A 15,565-nucleotide genomic window follows, 5' to 3' on the forward strand; every position below is an offset into this window, starting at 1 on the left:
GCAATAGTTTGTGTACAGAGGTGGACAGGGCCTCAGGTGGCTGGCTTATGTATGTGGGTTCTGGCCAGTGTACAGATTGTTGGGTGCATGGCTGTATTATGTTCTGGTGATTGTGGCCAGCTACTAGAGTCTTGGGTGCATGGCCATACCCAAGAGTCTGCCCACTGGCTGCAAGTAGTGTAATAGTATGTGTACAGAAGTGGCCAGAGTGTGTGGCAGCTGGCTTACTGGACTGCCCTGAGGGTTGTGGCCACTGGACAGATTTTTAGATGTATGGCTGCATTATACTGTGGTAATTGTGGCTCACTACTAGAGTCTTGGATGCATGGCCTGTGGCTTGCAGTAAGTCCATTTGAAATTCTTGTGGATCTTCTTGTGTGTTTATAGTGAACCAATCTCACCATTCCCACACAGTAGTCCAATTCCTGACTTATTCCTGAGACACTGTAAGTGTTGTCAGGATTGTTTGTTGTCTTTCTATGAAGGAGTCACATATGTAAACACAACTGTTCTGCACCGTTTAAGTACATGTTTTCAACAATTGGTGGCTATTGGAAACGAACATTGATTATTACATTTGTATAGAAATGTACACCAGTTGTGTTGGAAAAAATAATTGAATGGACCAGAGAGTTCTATGTATGAGTCATTTGATGGAAGTCCAAGTGTTTATTTAAGAGGTAGTTCTCTTTGTTTGTGCAGTTGATTATGCATTTGCCTTTTCAGTACATCCTTCTGTGGTTGTGGTATTAGATGGAGTACCAGCTGCTTTCAATTACTTTGGTGTTACTGTTGGGAGATCATGTATAAATTGTGTTTACATTAGTTTTCTTTTAAAATGTTTGCCTTTTTGAGGAACAGGGTACATTTTGAGATGGGGTGTGTAGAGTGCACATACTCTGGTGTACTCTACGATGCAAGGAATGTTGGCCTTGATTTTGTTTGCTTCAAAATTGACAAGAAATAGTCCTTCAAGTGTACGTAGGCGTGGCAGTGCTACGTAACTCAGGCCTTCTTTAAAGACTGTGCTGCCAATCTCAATGAACGCTTAATCTAGGGTTAGACCTTGCGATTTATGAATAGTAACTGCGTATGTGTCAGGCATCCAGTCCGGGCCATCTCTGAGGCTGAACATATTCCTAGTACAGGTCGTCATGGCTGTTTTCGTTCCTCTCCCTGTGTGCCGCATACAGCCCACAACAATTTGCGAGCATTGATTACAGCACACAAAACTCCTATAGTTATGCCACATTCCTTCCAACAATGCTGGGGGTTGCCATGGAGACGCTGGCTGCTGTTGCACCATTGTCCAGGGTTACATTACCTCCGATGCCAGGCTGCTCATTGCAGGTCAGGTAACAACAATATAAACCTTGCCCAACCCCGGAAGCATTGCTTCTGAATCTAAATTCATTCAAGCTCTCACGTTCATCGCTTCTTTGTTTGTTCCGACGATTCTTGACCCATTTCTGCTGCTTGGAACTCCTTTGTGCTTATCCCTGGTTACGTCACTTGGTTCTTATTTATAACCTGATACCCTGACCTCAGAACTCTGCTAAGACCTGCCTCGCCTGCTGTTTTGCCTGGATTCGAACGCTGTATCACCTGACCTCTGCTCTTGTTTTTGGAATTGCTTTGCCTCACGTCGTGCTCACCCAAGGATTTTTTTAACTTTGTCGACCCTGGAACGTTTATTGGACTGCCTTTGCTTCCCGGTTTCCTGTAACTACGAACTCTTGGATTTTCTTACGATTAACTATTGTGCTTGGACTAGAGGTTTCCAAACGAGCACCTTTATTAGGCGTCCTCGTTCCGTCAGTGTTAGGTTTGTCATCTTGGGACCACTTTGGATTGGACTTTTGCCTGACCACACCACTGAATCATTTTGGGATTTATTTGGTGCTTCATGGATCCTGCAATTCATCTCTTATGGGTAAGACATTTTGTGCATCCTTTTTTAAGTTAGATGAGGAGTTGTTAGGTTCTTCCATGTTCAAATTGTTACCCTTCTACTTGTAGGATCCCGCCCGCTAGTTGACCCCTTATTCTGACATAGTGGAAGACATATCAGCACGTGAGTTACTATTGGTTCTTCTTGAATACCCTTCTTGTTGTTACCATGGTGAAAACTGATTGGGTGTTTTTCATTGCAGCCAGCTCTCTTCTGCGACTAATTCCATCTACACTCAGCTGTCTTCCGGGGCAATATTCCATCTTTCACGCAATCCATCTTCCAAGATAGTCCTTCAGTACTATTGCAAGTTATATTGTAGGGAAGAATTCTTCACCTACACTACAAGATCAACCACCCATAGGCCAGGATATTAAGTCCACGTGAGGGATTTTACAGTATGTAAGAGACAGAGAAAACTGACCTCTGCATACATTCATGTCTTTGAAAAGAAGGAATCGGGCAGTTGAGCGCCTTATCCTTTTGCCTTGTGAAAGTTTGTCAAAGTGGATGTTGAAAAACTGAATGCTGTTGTCACGTGGGTATGTCTGGAAGCCAACAACTGTACCAAGTGCTCCATTAACTAAACCTTGCTCTACATCAAGGTTACGCATTAGCATTACTCTACAGTTTAAACACAATGTTAGCATATTCTCCAAACCAGTTGTGCTGGAAATAGAGTTTTGTAAGCTATTTAGTCGTGTTGTGTCTTGTTGACACATAGGTATTGTATGGAAGGAAGGTTCTCTAGGGCCTCCCTCCCCTCCATTATCACCAATGTGCAGACTATGACTTGTCCAGCAGCCACAAATGTGCCATAACAGCTTAGGCTTCACAAACACAAGCGGTCTGCAGGGCTGCACCTCTCACTTTCTGATCGTGCACAGTGAGCCAGGCACTTCCCTCGCACTCCTCCCCTCGGTGTCCCTGCTGCAAGCCTGTTCCCTAGGCGCGAACAAGTTACATGACAAACACTGTATCTTCCGCAGTCCATCATTCACCTGCAGATGACCGGGCTCAAGCTGGGTTTTGAGAAAAACAAGCTATCTCCATACAACTTGTCCTGTCCCCTCGCAGACACCATATTTATGACATATGCTGTGGATAACCCTCCAACCATGTTCCCTGTTTGAAGTGCCAGATACACATACATAAGCTGTATGCCACCCCGTTTCACCCATATAGCTAATCCCTCTGAAGGGACTATAAATTCACTTCTGTTGTTGTATGCCACAAGATTGATTGTATAAATTGAAATAAGGTGACCCTCACCCATCCCAGATTGCATGCAGAGCCATAAATTGTGTGTTTAAGCCTCCCATCACCGAGCAAGGATTATTGGTGGCTATAGAACACCCAAAACAATGTATGATATCAATATATACTTAATGATTTTCTAAAAATGTATGATTTCGAATATATTCAATTAGTATTGCAATGTGTATGGTTTATTATGATGTGTGTCGACTATATAATAGAGTGTCCTTTGTAGCATATGTGTAACCCCTGAGCATTGAATCATGTACCCCCTATTGTAAGCAGAACTTTGCATACCTTTTTAATGTACCAATACGCACACACTAACCTAGTTATACCTCGTTTGTATGCTCCATGTGTGCCCCCTGCAGCATAAAAAACGAATGGCCCAACAGGCTACAGAGCCTTTTGTCTCCTCTCATGTAGCACTGCATGCTCAGCCCCCACTTTCCCTCCCCCTCAGACTGGGCAGAGATGTAAAGCCCTGGCCCTATGAATGATGTGATGTTACAATTGCAACACCTCACCCTTCCTGTGTGCCTGCACCTAGCGAGTACCTCCTAAGCCCCCAGACTCAGATTGAAAGAAATATGGGTGACAAGCCTCTCATCCCACCACCTCTTGATGTACCTGCTGAGTGCCCTCTGATCCGATGGGATCCCAGTTCACCCTAACCCCGACTGACCATAGAGGCCATATATTTTCTCTTGTATTAACATACTTAAAATGTGTCCCCCACTAGATCTAACAAAGAGGAATGATAGATGTGTCCCTGCCTGTGCCCCCTGATAAGCCACCTAAACCCATGAAAGCTGCTCACCCATTGCTCACCCTGTGTATTGTATTTTCTTTGGAATAATGAAATACTCCCACCTAGAGTTATGTGTTGCTTGTGATGTTAGAATAACGATGTGTAGGATATACAGGGCATCATGAATTACAGTTAACACTGAATGGGTATGTGTGGCCACAAGGGCAAATGTTAGTGCAGTCGAGATGTATCAGTCAAACATCATCTGACCAGAGCTCCACCCTGATGAGTCCAGCTGACCTACAAGCCTCACCATGACACCTCAAGGAGCCTCACCATTCCTGAAGCTTTGGTCCTACATATCCATATGTGCCCTTCCCCACTGTCTAATCTCATCAATTCATGTATCGCTTAGCTCCCACGTCATAGGTGACATGGCTTTGTAACAAAATCTGGATGTTTGCTGATTTTTGGCAGAGCGCTCTCTGAGTTTGCAGAGTTCTCTGCTTGTCCTATATTGGTTTGGATAAACATTTACTTTTTGACTTCATCCGCACTTTGTCTTGGTCTCATTCCCATCTGGGGTGTGTCCATCATTGACTCTCACTGGGGGGTTATAAATGCCTTTTTAGGGGATGCTCACTTTCAGTATTGTCATACCGTGCACGTCCAGTTTGTCTGTGGAGTAAATGTGCACTATTGGTTGCATTTCTTTTTTCAACATTGTTCCATTGAATTGTGCACAGTTTGCTAGATTTGGCATTAAGGACATACATTTTACATTTTGCAAAATTGTTCCATGACATCAGTAGCAGATGTCCGTATAGCTCATGGATGCGTCTGCTATTTAAGATAGACTGTGCTTCCTTAGAATTCACACCAATCTGAATGCTTTTCAAAATGTTAGCATAAGTCAGGTCTGCAGACTGACACATGTTTTGAGTTAGTTCTCTGTATTGGGAATGTTGCCAGAGATTTACATTTCCTATGCTGCCAAGTGTACTACGGCACAGTTTGTGTCCTAAGGTTTTAAAAATAGGTTCACATTTCACTGGTGTTAATTGAAGATCTCTGAAAACAAATGACACTATGCTTATTTAGTAGGTTATGCATGGTAAGTGGGGCAGGCACCCTGTTCATATGCATTCATAAAAAGTTGCAAATGTACTCTACAAAATATATGCCTACCTTTAGTTTGTGTTGATGGATGCAGATGTGGCAGAATCTGGAAGCAGAAATCCTGGAGACATTTATGGTATTTTTTGCTTGAGGTGCTTTGTAATCACATGACACTAGTACTCAGAGTGTTGAACAGTAGATCTAAAGTGCTGAACTGTGATGACAGAGTTTAATGTAGAGTTCTTGGATGTGATTGGTGGATGGCTGTCTGACTGACTAACAGTAGCCAATGAGGGAGTGGTACAGAGAGTGTAGTGGAAAGGAAAGAAGGGCTGCCCCTGTGTTACGGGGTCCCTGGACACCACAGTAGTTCACGGACAGGGCGTGCCACATCCGGGGCTTCTCAGTATGCCTGTCATGGAAATGGGACTGTTGGGATTAGCCAATCAGGTGTTGAGGTTATGAATCATAGGGAGAGAGGGTAATACTCTTTTCATCGCTGTGTGCAGCAAAGATGGCAACAGTGCAGAGAGTTAGGGTATTGGTAGTTGGTGATTTATTTGTAAATGTTTTGGAGAGGTATGCCAAGTCAAGAGGTGTTTGATTTTGAAGGAGTGGAGGTTTTCTGGTGCAGTGTGCCTGGACGTGCCTGGATGCAATTTGAAAGCAGGGCTTGCAGTTTGTAAAGATATGAGCACTTTCAACACTCCTGATATAGTAGTGCTGCATTGTGGTGCACTGCATTTGGGATATATCAGTGCTCCTGGTTTGCTGCGTTTGCTGAGTGCACTTAAGGAGTTGGTGAAGGCACTGATGCTGCTTTTTCCCAGTGCAAAGGTGGTGTTCTCATATAATCCACCTAGAGCATGATGGAACAACCCCAATGCCCTCTGTCCCAACCAAGATGCTGGAAGGTGTCTTGTAAACAGAGGCATGTCTGCATTTTTGTGCAGTGCTGGGATGTTCTCATGTGACAATGAGAACATTCATTCTCTTAATTTGAACTTTTTCATAGCAGATGACATTTCTTTGTCCACCATTGGAAATGCCATTTTGTTCTACAATCTAAGGGATGCTTTGTAGAGGTTCTTGTAAGATTGTAAGGATAAGAAGAAAAGAAAAACTGCCAAGAAAGCACAAAACAAAAGGTGTTTGTTTGCAAGCACCTAAAAAATAAAAAGGCTCTTTTCAGAGCCACCACTAAAGGGGAAATCTCCTACCCTGCTTTACATTTCTTTCCCCACCCCCACACATTGCACGATATGCCCACGGATACTGCGGTAGTCTGCGGATCACATGTGCAACATCCAGGGCTTCTGAGGATGGCAGGCATGGAAATGGCACTGTGGAGGCCAGGGGATTGGTCAATAAGGTTTCCTTGGTGTGGTGTGCAAGGAGAGACTGTGGTAGAATGTCTGTTTGCTGAGAGGAGAGCAGATGGCTATGGCTGTGTATTTCAGGAGGCAGAGTTTCTGGATGTTGGGGGACTCTTGGATAGATTGGTTGCAGGTGTATGCAGAGCATTGTGGAGTGGCTGCACATTTTTGATTCCATCATGTGGATGTGCACTGGTACGGAGTGCGTGTCATGAGGTGGCTGGATTTGGTTCCTCTTTGTGCCACTTTGGTGACGCACCATCATCCAGACATTATTATTATTCATTGTGGAAGGAACAGTTTAGGACACGTTACTGGAGTCTCATTGAAGTTTGCGATGAGGCAGACACTGGGAAAGTGATGGAGATGTTTCCAAACTCCCGAGTAATTTTTTCTTGCATCACGCAGAGACAGATGTGACTGTGCTCGTCTTCATTTGGTCCGCAAATGGAGAAAGCGAGGCATAATGTCAACAAGGCTGTTTTTGCCTTTTTGAGAGATGTTGGCATCTCCTCCTTTCATAATGAAAATATTTCATTTCATAGCACCAACATTTTTCGCAGAGATGGAGTACATCTTACTGATACTGGCAAACAGCTCTTTCTGCGAAATATCCAAAATCATTGCATCCCTTTTTGCAAGTATAGGAAGCATTTTTTCTGTAGGTGTTGCCCACTTCAAACCTTCCAATAACAAACGAACACTACAAAAAGGCTCTTCTCAGAGTCACCACTTTCTCCCAGAAAATAGAGCAATGTTTTTGATGGAGCCACCACCTACATTTTTTTAGAAGTCTGCGGACTTCCAACCTGTCTGCAGACTTTGCGGACTGTGCAGGCGACTGCATCATTTCATTGGCACTTCTATTTTTAACCTGTGAAAGGTGCTTCTAAAAAGAACCTTTTTGGGGGGATTGTTTTGTTTTGTGAAATTTGGGGGATTTTTGACACACAAGGGAGGGAAGGGTAGATAAGGTAGGGAAGGGGCACCAACCACAAGGACAAGAATGGGATGATGGTGAGAGGAAGATGTTGGGTGCGCCTCAACAAGGTAGGGGGCACTTTAATTTTAATGGTCCTAGACCACAGCCTCAAAACCACTCCAGAACTGCTCACAAATGCAGTGTACTGCATCACAGTAACCCACAAAACAGTGATCTTTGAAATATTCTGCTGCACTGCATATGGCCTTCTCGGCTGCTTGAGGAATCCTCTGCTCCACAGGAGTGTCCCTTATCGTGACAGGAGCAGATGTTGAGGATGCTGCAGTGGAACTCAACCTACTACCCTGTTCGAAGGGGATGACCCTTCGAACTGCTGCTTTGTGGTTGGATCCCAGGTGTCGCCACATGGAGGTAGTCCCATAACTGTACAGTCCAGGTTTGCCGCAACTCTTGCAGTGAACCTTGGCTGTGGGCTTACCACCAACGGTGGTAAAAAGTCTCCACAGTAAAGACTCACATCGGCAGCAGGCAGCAAGGACTTCCACTACCTCATCCTCTTCTTCCTCTTGGTCCTCCTCTGCATCGTCATGCCTGCTCCCCTCCCCAGGCCCTTGGGAATGTCATGGTGGTGGTGGAGGTGGTGGGGATGGATATTGCTGAGGCAGAAGCAGCAGCAGAGGTAGACATGGATGCCAATATCCAGGTTGAAGTAGTCTGGAACCAGGAACAGAGGAATCTGCAAAACAGCAGGAACACAGCAATTTGGCAAAAAGCAGAGCAACCTGCAGCAGTTGTCCTGGTCGGCCAGAAACAACAGCAATGACAATTATAGCCAAGTGTTCTGAGCAGCAATCCAGCAATAGAATGCCAATGATAGACATGTGCTCTGTCCTGGAAATCCAAAAACAGAATGAGGAGCAGCACTGGGGTGTGGCCTTTTATAGGGGTGCTGGGGAGCGCTTTGCGGGCAGTCATGCCCTCCCCGGACACTTCAAACCCCAAGCTGGGCTCAAAAAGTTCAAAAAAGTGTCCAGATCCCCAGGGTATGGTCTGGGACCTCTGCAAGGGTGAAGTTTCATATAAATCACCTTGGACTTCTCAAAAAAACACATTTTTGGTATCTGGGGGCCCAAACACTGTCTGCAAATAAGGACCAATGCTCAGCGTTGGTCCGGTCACATGGTGACGTCGCGAACATCCGCAAATGGGACGGCTGTCCGCAGGACATCTATTGCATGGGATCCATTGTGCGCATGAGCATCGATGTCCCACGGACAGGGTTGGGGTCCCCAAACTAATTAAAAGTGTGACACACATGAGTCGGAGAGTTCCGAACAGGTGCAGTGTTCATAGGACCCAGTAAAGTGTCGTCCCTAAGCACTAACGGGACAGACCAGTCCACCACGTGCCTTCCTAAATAGGAGAGGACGAAGCTTCTTTGTGCTAAAGGGATGTTGCCTGGAGGCAATACCTGAATGGGTGTGGCTACAGGTGCCACGGTAGGCTGGGCCTGAGGAACTCCACCAAGTAGGGGTGCTAGAGCAGCTTGGGTCTTTAAGAGCTGTCTTGCCAAGTCGTCTGTTTTGTCTCTGTTCACTACCAGTTCACGCCATAAGGCATTTGTCTCAGAGCGGGCTGTATGCACCTCGGCTTGGAGTTCACCTAACAATAGGGAACTCTGGTCTACCTCGGAGGTTTCCATCGCTCAGTCAGAGGTATTGAGGAAGGCTTTGTGTTCTGTCACACGCACCTGTGTCTCTGCAGGAGCGATGGACGAGCCTCCCTTGACCCCGAGTCTTCACTTCCCCTGTTTCACCCAGAGGAATACCTGTCAAATACAAGGTGTACACTCAAACGTGAATTCACCCGATTCCCCTGGGCCCTTCCCTTCTCTTTACTGTGTGCTCTGATGTCCCCCTATGGGCTTACCTTGATCTTTAGTAGGGTGTGCACTCCATCCTGCATTTGCAGGGGCGCGATTCACTCATGTGATTGGTGCCAATGTCTGTAGGCTGAGTTCAGATGCCAAACGCTGTTTTATGCCTTCACAGCGAGGCCGAGAGTTCAAGGCGCCAGTTTCTTCACTGGCTAGAAAGTCCTTCCCACAAGTGAAAGTTGCACGGAGAATATTGAGTGTCCAAAATTGTCCGTATTGTCTTTGTTTGCCGGTATTTTTGTGGGTGAGTAGCGCTGTGTGTAGAAGCTAGCTGCTGGTAGGTTTACGCAGCGCCTTCAATTCAAGCACGCCTGGTAATGTCTCTCCCTCTCCCTTGCAGGAGAAATGATGTGGTAGTAGTGCCTCGAGTCCGGGTTCAACACAACTGGGGACTTGGTGGTTTTGCACCATGTAGAGCGAGAGAGTGCAGTGAAATAAGTGTCCACGTTATTGGAGTGAGCGCATGAATAATGTCTCTTCTTTCTTACAGCGGTTTGTGCGCTCGTGCAACTAACCTGGATTGCAGTGTTGCGGGATGATTCGGTGAGTATGCGCAGCGTTACCGATATGTGCCTGTTAACGCTGTTCTTCTTTGTTCTTACAGGTGCCGGTGTAGAAGTCCCCTCTTGACTGGAGATAGCTGCGGAGTGGAGTAAGAACCAGGTAAGCTGAAACTGAATGATCCGGAGCAGGTAAGCAGAAGTAGGATGATCCGGAGCAGGTGAGCAGAAACAGGATGATCCGGAACAGGTAAGCAGATGCTGGCTGATCCAGAGCACGGCAAGTGTGTTGCTGAAACAACTCACAGGAAGCAACACGAAGCACTGGAAGAATGTTGGGTGTGGCTTATATAGCCAGCTACACCCAAACACTAGAGAGCTCATGAATCATCATGCACTTCCTGTTTGGCGACAGGAAGTGGTAACCAGGAAGTTGCTACAAACACTAGGAAGGGATTAAAGGAAGGATTTGCTATGGGTTCTTTGTGTGCCTATGCCAGGCCTGCCAAGCCTCCACCCAGCTTGCCCCAACTACCTGCCTGATACCAATGACACACAGCCCCTTTCCCAATGGAGCTGGGGTGTGCCAGGGCTGTGCCGTGGCCCCTCTGCTCTTTTTCTGAACATCAATGGCCTATATGATTCTTTGTTAAATTCTACTACGGATGTCCCTAGGCTGGTAATATGCTCCTGCTGCTCTTAGTGTATGCAGATGATGCAGATGATACAGTCATAAAGCTGCATATCCCTCGAGCATTATAGAAGCTTATTCATAAACATACCTCATACATGGACTCTTTGGATCTTAGGGTTTATGCCCAAAAGTAAACTGCGAAGGCCTGTGGTAGGGGGGAAAGTCCTTTGAAATTTCAAGCTATGATGAGAAAGGATTCTCAGATTCCAAGGGCCCATAGCTTTGACTTCCTTGGAGTTAGATGAACTTCTGATTTTAGTCCTGACCCACATGTAACCAAACAAACTGTGAGATGATTTTAGGAGTGGGTGGGCTGACCAGAGCCATTGGTATGTTCAAAAACAAATCAGTTGATCTGGTTTTAAAAATGTATAATTGAAAATGAGCCTTGGTTGAAAGGCAATATCTTTACAAGAATTTTGTGCCTTCCACATTCGGCTCCTAGCTTTGGAGTACATCTAGAACTGGGTTGTGAATTTGTCAGTGGCATAAACTCAGAACAGCCTGTCTGTTATTGGTTCAGACTTTGGGGTAATCCCAAAGCAGTACTGACTCAGGAGCTAATCAGATATTTGGTCTCCAAAGATCCCAACAGGAAAATTCCCTGGCTGAGGTATGTCAGGGCAAAACTAGCAGAAATGAATGGGGCCGATCTGTTTCTTCCATTAGACATTTTGTCTGCCTGTGAACTAAAAGCTGTGAGAATGAGGGTCTATTTTCATATCTCTGCGATCAGGTAGTACCAGGAAATTATGAAAACCTCAAATAGAAAGCATGCAATTATTGCAGGCCCTGGTCTCAAAAGCTATCTGTTATGGGCCAAGAATCCCTCTCAATGTATCCTCATAACTAGGACACATTTTAGCTGGGCACAAATGCGAAAATCACTCCTGCCTGAGTTGAGGTTTTCTCAGTATAGACCTACCATGTGCTACTTGTTATGGGCTGATTCACCTTGTGTGGCGTGGGCACTTCTGTCTTTCCTGAGGAATGCATTGTCTATTAGGAACTACTCGATACAATCTATATATATCTGATTTAATTACTTTTAGCTGTTTTATCTTCTGTGTATATGTTTCTGCAAATGTTATTGTTATTTTATGATATTGTTTTTTTTTATGGAAATAGTGTTGTGTTTCCGAAGTAAAATCTTATGATGATGATGATTACTCCACATATGTAAGGCACCTACTACAGGCATTGAAAGAGGAAGATGATCAGAAGACAAAAGAGTCCCTCAAATGGATAGATGAAATGACAGAGAATTTTGAGGACCGTAAAACTGACATTAGTGGGGGGCGTGGCTTGGAGCCGACGCGATTCAGTTGCTCCTCTAAAGCCGCCCGTGGACAGCCCGCTGCTTCAGCTAAAATCGCGCGGTTCCTGTGGCCTATACGACCCACTGACGACAGCTATGTGGATCGGAACCGATGGGGCTCTAGCGGCTCAAAGATGAAAGCTGGGAGAGGGAGCACTATGTCCATACTCGTCGCCTGAATCCCGGTCCCCCCCTCTGCGGCTCGGAGAATCCAAGATGGCGGGCGCACGTTTGATGGCGGCCACAGTCAGAGTCGGAGGCGATCCTCCCCGTAACACTCGAGCCGGAGGGGACAGATGGACATCCGGATATCCAGACAAACGGGGACTATTTCCATCGGCCGGTGAGGGCCCTCCCTGGAATCAGCAAGGAGCCCCGCATACATCGGCCCCGCTTTGCATACCCTCTCCCTTTCCCTCCTGGGGCACCCCGGCCCACGCCGCCCTACACACTTCCAGCAGACGGAGATCTACGCGGCTGCGTTAGTGGCCCACCTGGATGATCGGTGGGGCCTACCTTCCGGCTCATAGATAGAGGCGACTCAATTCCTGAAGCGAAGATGAGAGACCCTCCCCCCAACGGTTGGCGACGGGAGCCTCCAGCGGGAGCCCCTTGAGAGATTTAAGGTAGGCCTAGCTTGCATGCACTTCTCCCTGAGCGCTTCCTGGGGCACCCCGGCCCACAGTCCGGCTCCTCTTCACCACTACATCACTCCCGGCGGCCATTGTCCTGTCTCTAACAACTAGCGCTATATCCAAGCAACAAAAGACCACCAAGTCTTCGGACATAGCAACTCTGCTGACCGCTTCTGACAAAGCTAAAAAACAAGATTCCTGCTCATCTATCCCACGGGAATCCCTAGATAACAAGGGACCTTTGGCGACCAAAGAAGATATCCGTGAATTCATGGAGGATATCAAATCAGAATTCCGCTCTTGTATGGCAGAACTCACAACTAAACTGGAAAGCACAGACAAAAAGGTCTCGGAGGTTGAACAAAGAGTAGGAGTTGTTGAGGATCATATCCAAGACCATGCCTCCGTGCTAACAGAGGTCCAACGCTCAATCGGACTACTGCAGGATAGGTGCAACATCTTGGAATACAAGCAAGAAGACCTCGAAAATAGGGCCTGGCGCAACAACCTCCGCATTCGGGGGGTTCCCACTTCAATCCCAGACAAGGGGTTAGCTGAATATGTGGGCCTCTTTTTCCAATCTCTTCTCCCCGACCTCGAAGATTCACTGCTTCTCCTGGATCGCACCCACAGGGTGAACCCCCGACGCGGAGTGGAATCGGATGCCCCCCCGACGTCATTACTAGGGTGCACTTCTTTACTACGAAGGAAGCCATCTCGGCAATAAGCCGCTCCAAAGATGAGATTACATTTCAAGGGACTTCTCTCAAGATCTTCCAGGACCTTTCTCCGCTTACTCTTCAAAAGAGGCAAGCCCTTCGCCCTTTAACCGCCCTTCTTCAGACTCAAAAAATCCGCTACTGATGGCTCTTTCCCACAGCTTTACAATTTTCCTACAAGGGCTCGCTCAGGAAAATTAGCCACCTGGAAGATGCTACCGACATCCTACGTCCAGATGCTTCCAGTCCCTCGTCTCTCCCGCCCTCCAAAGCAGCGGCTGATTCAAACCTGGTGGCCTCCCCTAATCCCACACCAAACTCTTGGTCGAGGGTTCCCAGATTCCGGAAGAGGAAATAGCCAGATGCGACCCCATGATGGAGCTTTCACCTCGATCCCGGCTCACAGTCCGGCACCATGATCCGATCTACACCCTCAGGAACACAAATAAGCTTTATTCCTTAAGCAGCGGGCATTATTCCACGGCCCATGCCCGGTTCCAAGGCACAATCCATCTACGAGTCCTTGGAACAAACCACTAAGATTGCTCATAAGGTTAGCCATGTTGGCTACACACTGTTCGATGGCCCCGTTGGCCAAGGGAGGCATTAGACCCGCAAAAGGTCAGCCACCCTCAGTTAAAACTCGGTCCTCCCATTGGCGGCCTGAGAAAAAACCCCAGAGGCAGGTTGGCAAATGGCTACACACTCCGCGACATGATGGCTGATTCCTCTACATCTCCCCCCCTCCCCCAAGACTCGTCAACCTCCTCGGACCTGGCCCCGGAACATTGAACTTTAAGGTTCGTCTCCCTGAATGTCAAGGGACTAAATTCACCTGCCAAACGCAAGTCTATCCCACAGAAGCTTCAGAACGACGGTGCAGCTGTGGCTATGCTACAAGAAACCCATCTGCTGCCGGCAGACCACAGCCGCCTGCGCTCCAGAGACTTTCCGAAGCAGATTTTCGCGTCGGGAACTCCAAGAGGGGTGGCACAGCTATCCTATTCGGGAGGGGCCTGAACCCTCAGATTCTGGACTCTATAAGCTGCCCAGAGGGGCGATACATGGCGGTGAAATGCCAATTACTAGGACAACTTTGTTCTATAATCTCTGTATACGCACCCAACTCAGGCCAGGCGCTGTTCTATGAATCCCTGTGTACAACCCTCTCCCCGTTTTTGGAAGGCCAGATATTGATTGGAGGGGACTTCAATGGAGTCCCGGACCCCTCGAAAGACAAGTCACACCCACCCAGCGCTGGAGACCTCACCATAGCCCTGGCTCTCCTACAACTATTTAGAACCTTTGGGGTGGTGGATTCATGGAGAGTACTCCACCCATCCGAAAGAGACTTTTCCTTTTATTCCTATGTCCACCGGACCTTCTCCAGGTTAGATCTTCTCCTAGTGTCCCCACAAATATTTACGTTTACGAACGATGTGACAATTGGCTCCAGAATCTTGTCTGATCATGCTCCGGTGACCCTGGAAATACGAGTGCAGGAACCAGCTAACCCCCAACAGCGCAGATGGACCCTATATGATCCGATTCTCAACGAGATGCCACTCAGGGACGCAATCCCAACCACGATCACCAACTTCTTTAAGGAGAACCCCAGTGAGGACACCTCTACAGCCAACACTTGGGACACAATGAAAGCAGTAGTGAGGGGTGAACTGATAGCGCAAGAAGTGGCCTATCATAGACACAAGCATCAAACTCGCCAGGATCTTGAGGAAGATCTTAAAAATGCAGGAAGGACCGATAAGGAGAAGGGCTGGACCCCTAAAACCCAGCGAGCCATCCGGATAGCACAGAAAAAGATTGAGGCCCACTATGCTGAACACACTGCCCACCAAATGGCAAAAGCAAAACAGTTTTATTATGCTAAAAACAACAAAGCAAATAAGCTACTAGTGGCCAAACTTGCCAAAGCGAAGAGGAACAATACAATTGTGGGCCTGCGGGACCAACAAGGCAAGGTCCATTACGCTGACCAGGACAAACTGCGACTCGCTGCTGCCCACCTAACTCAGGTGATGACCGCTCCAGCGTGGGATATGGAGGAACAGAAGAAATACTTACGGGGTGCGCCACTTCCCCGGCTAAAAAGAACAGCCCGTGACTCTCTGGAGGTGCCGATCACTGACGAAGAAGTGGACGAGGCAATAAAAGCTCTCAAATCCCGAGCCCCTGGCCCTGATGGCTATACAACCAGGTTCTATAAGATTTTCAAACCCCAGCTATTAGCACCTTTGGTACAGTTGTTTAACTCGTTCAGGACCACGGGCACTGTAACACCGTCCATGCAGGAGTCAATTACGGTCTTACTACCTAAACATGGGGGCGATCCGAAGAACCCTGCA

This window comes from Ambystoma mexicanum, chromosome 3p (assembly GCF_040938575.1).
Source record: "Ambystoma mexicanum isolate Mex_15411 chromosome 3p, UKY_AmexF1_1, whole genome shotgun sequence".
In the NCBI taxonomy this organism is placed as follows: Eukaryota; Metazoa; Chordata; class Amphibia; order Caudata; family Ambystomatidae; genus Ambystoma; species Ambystoma mexicanum.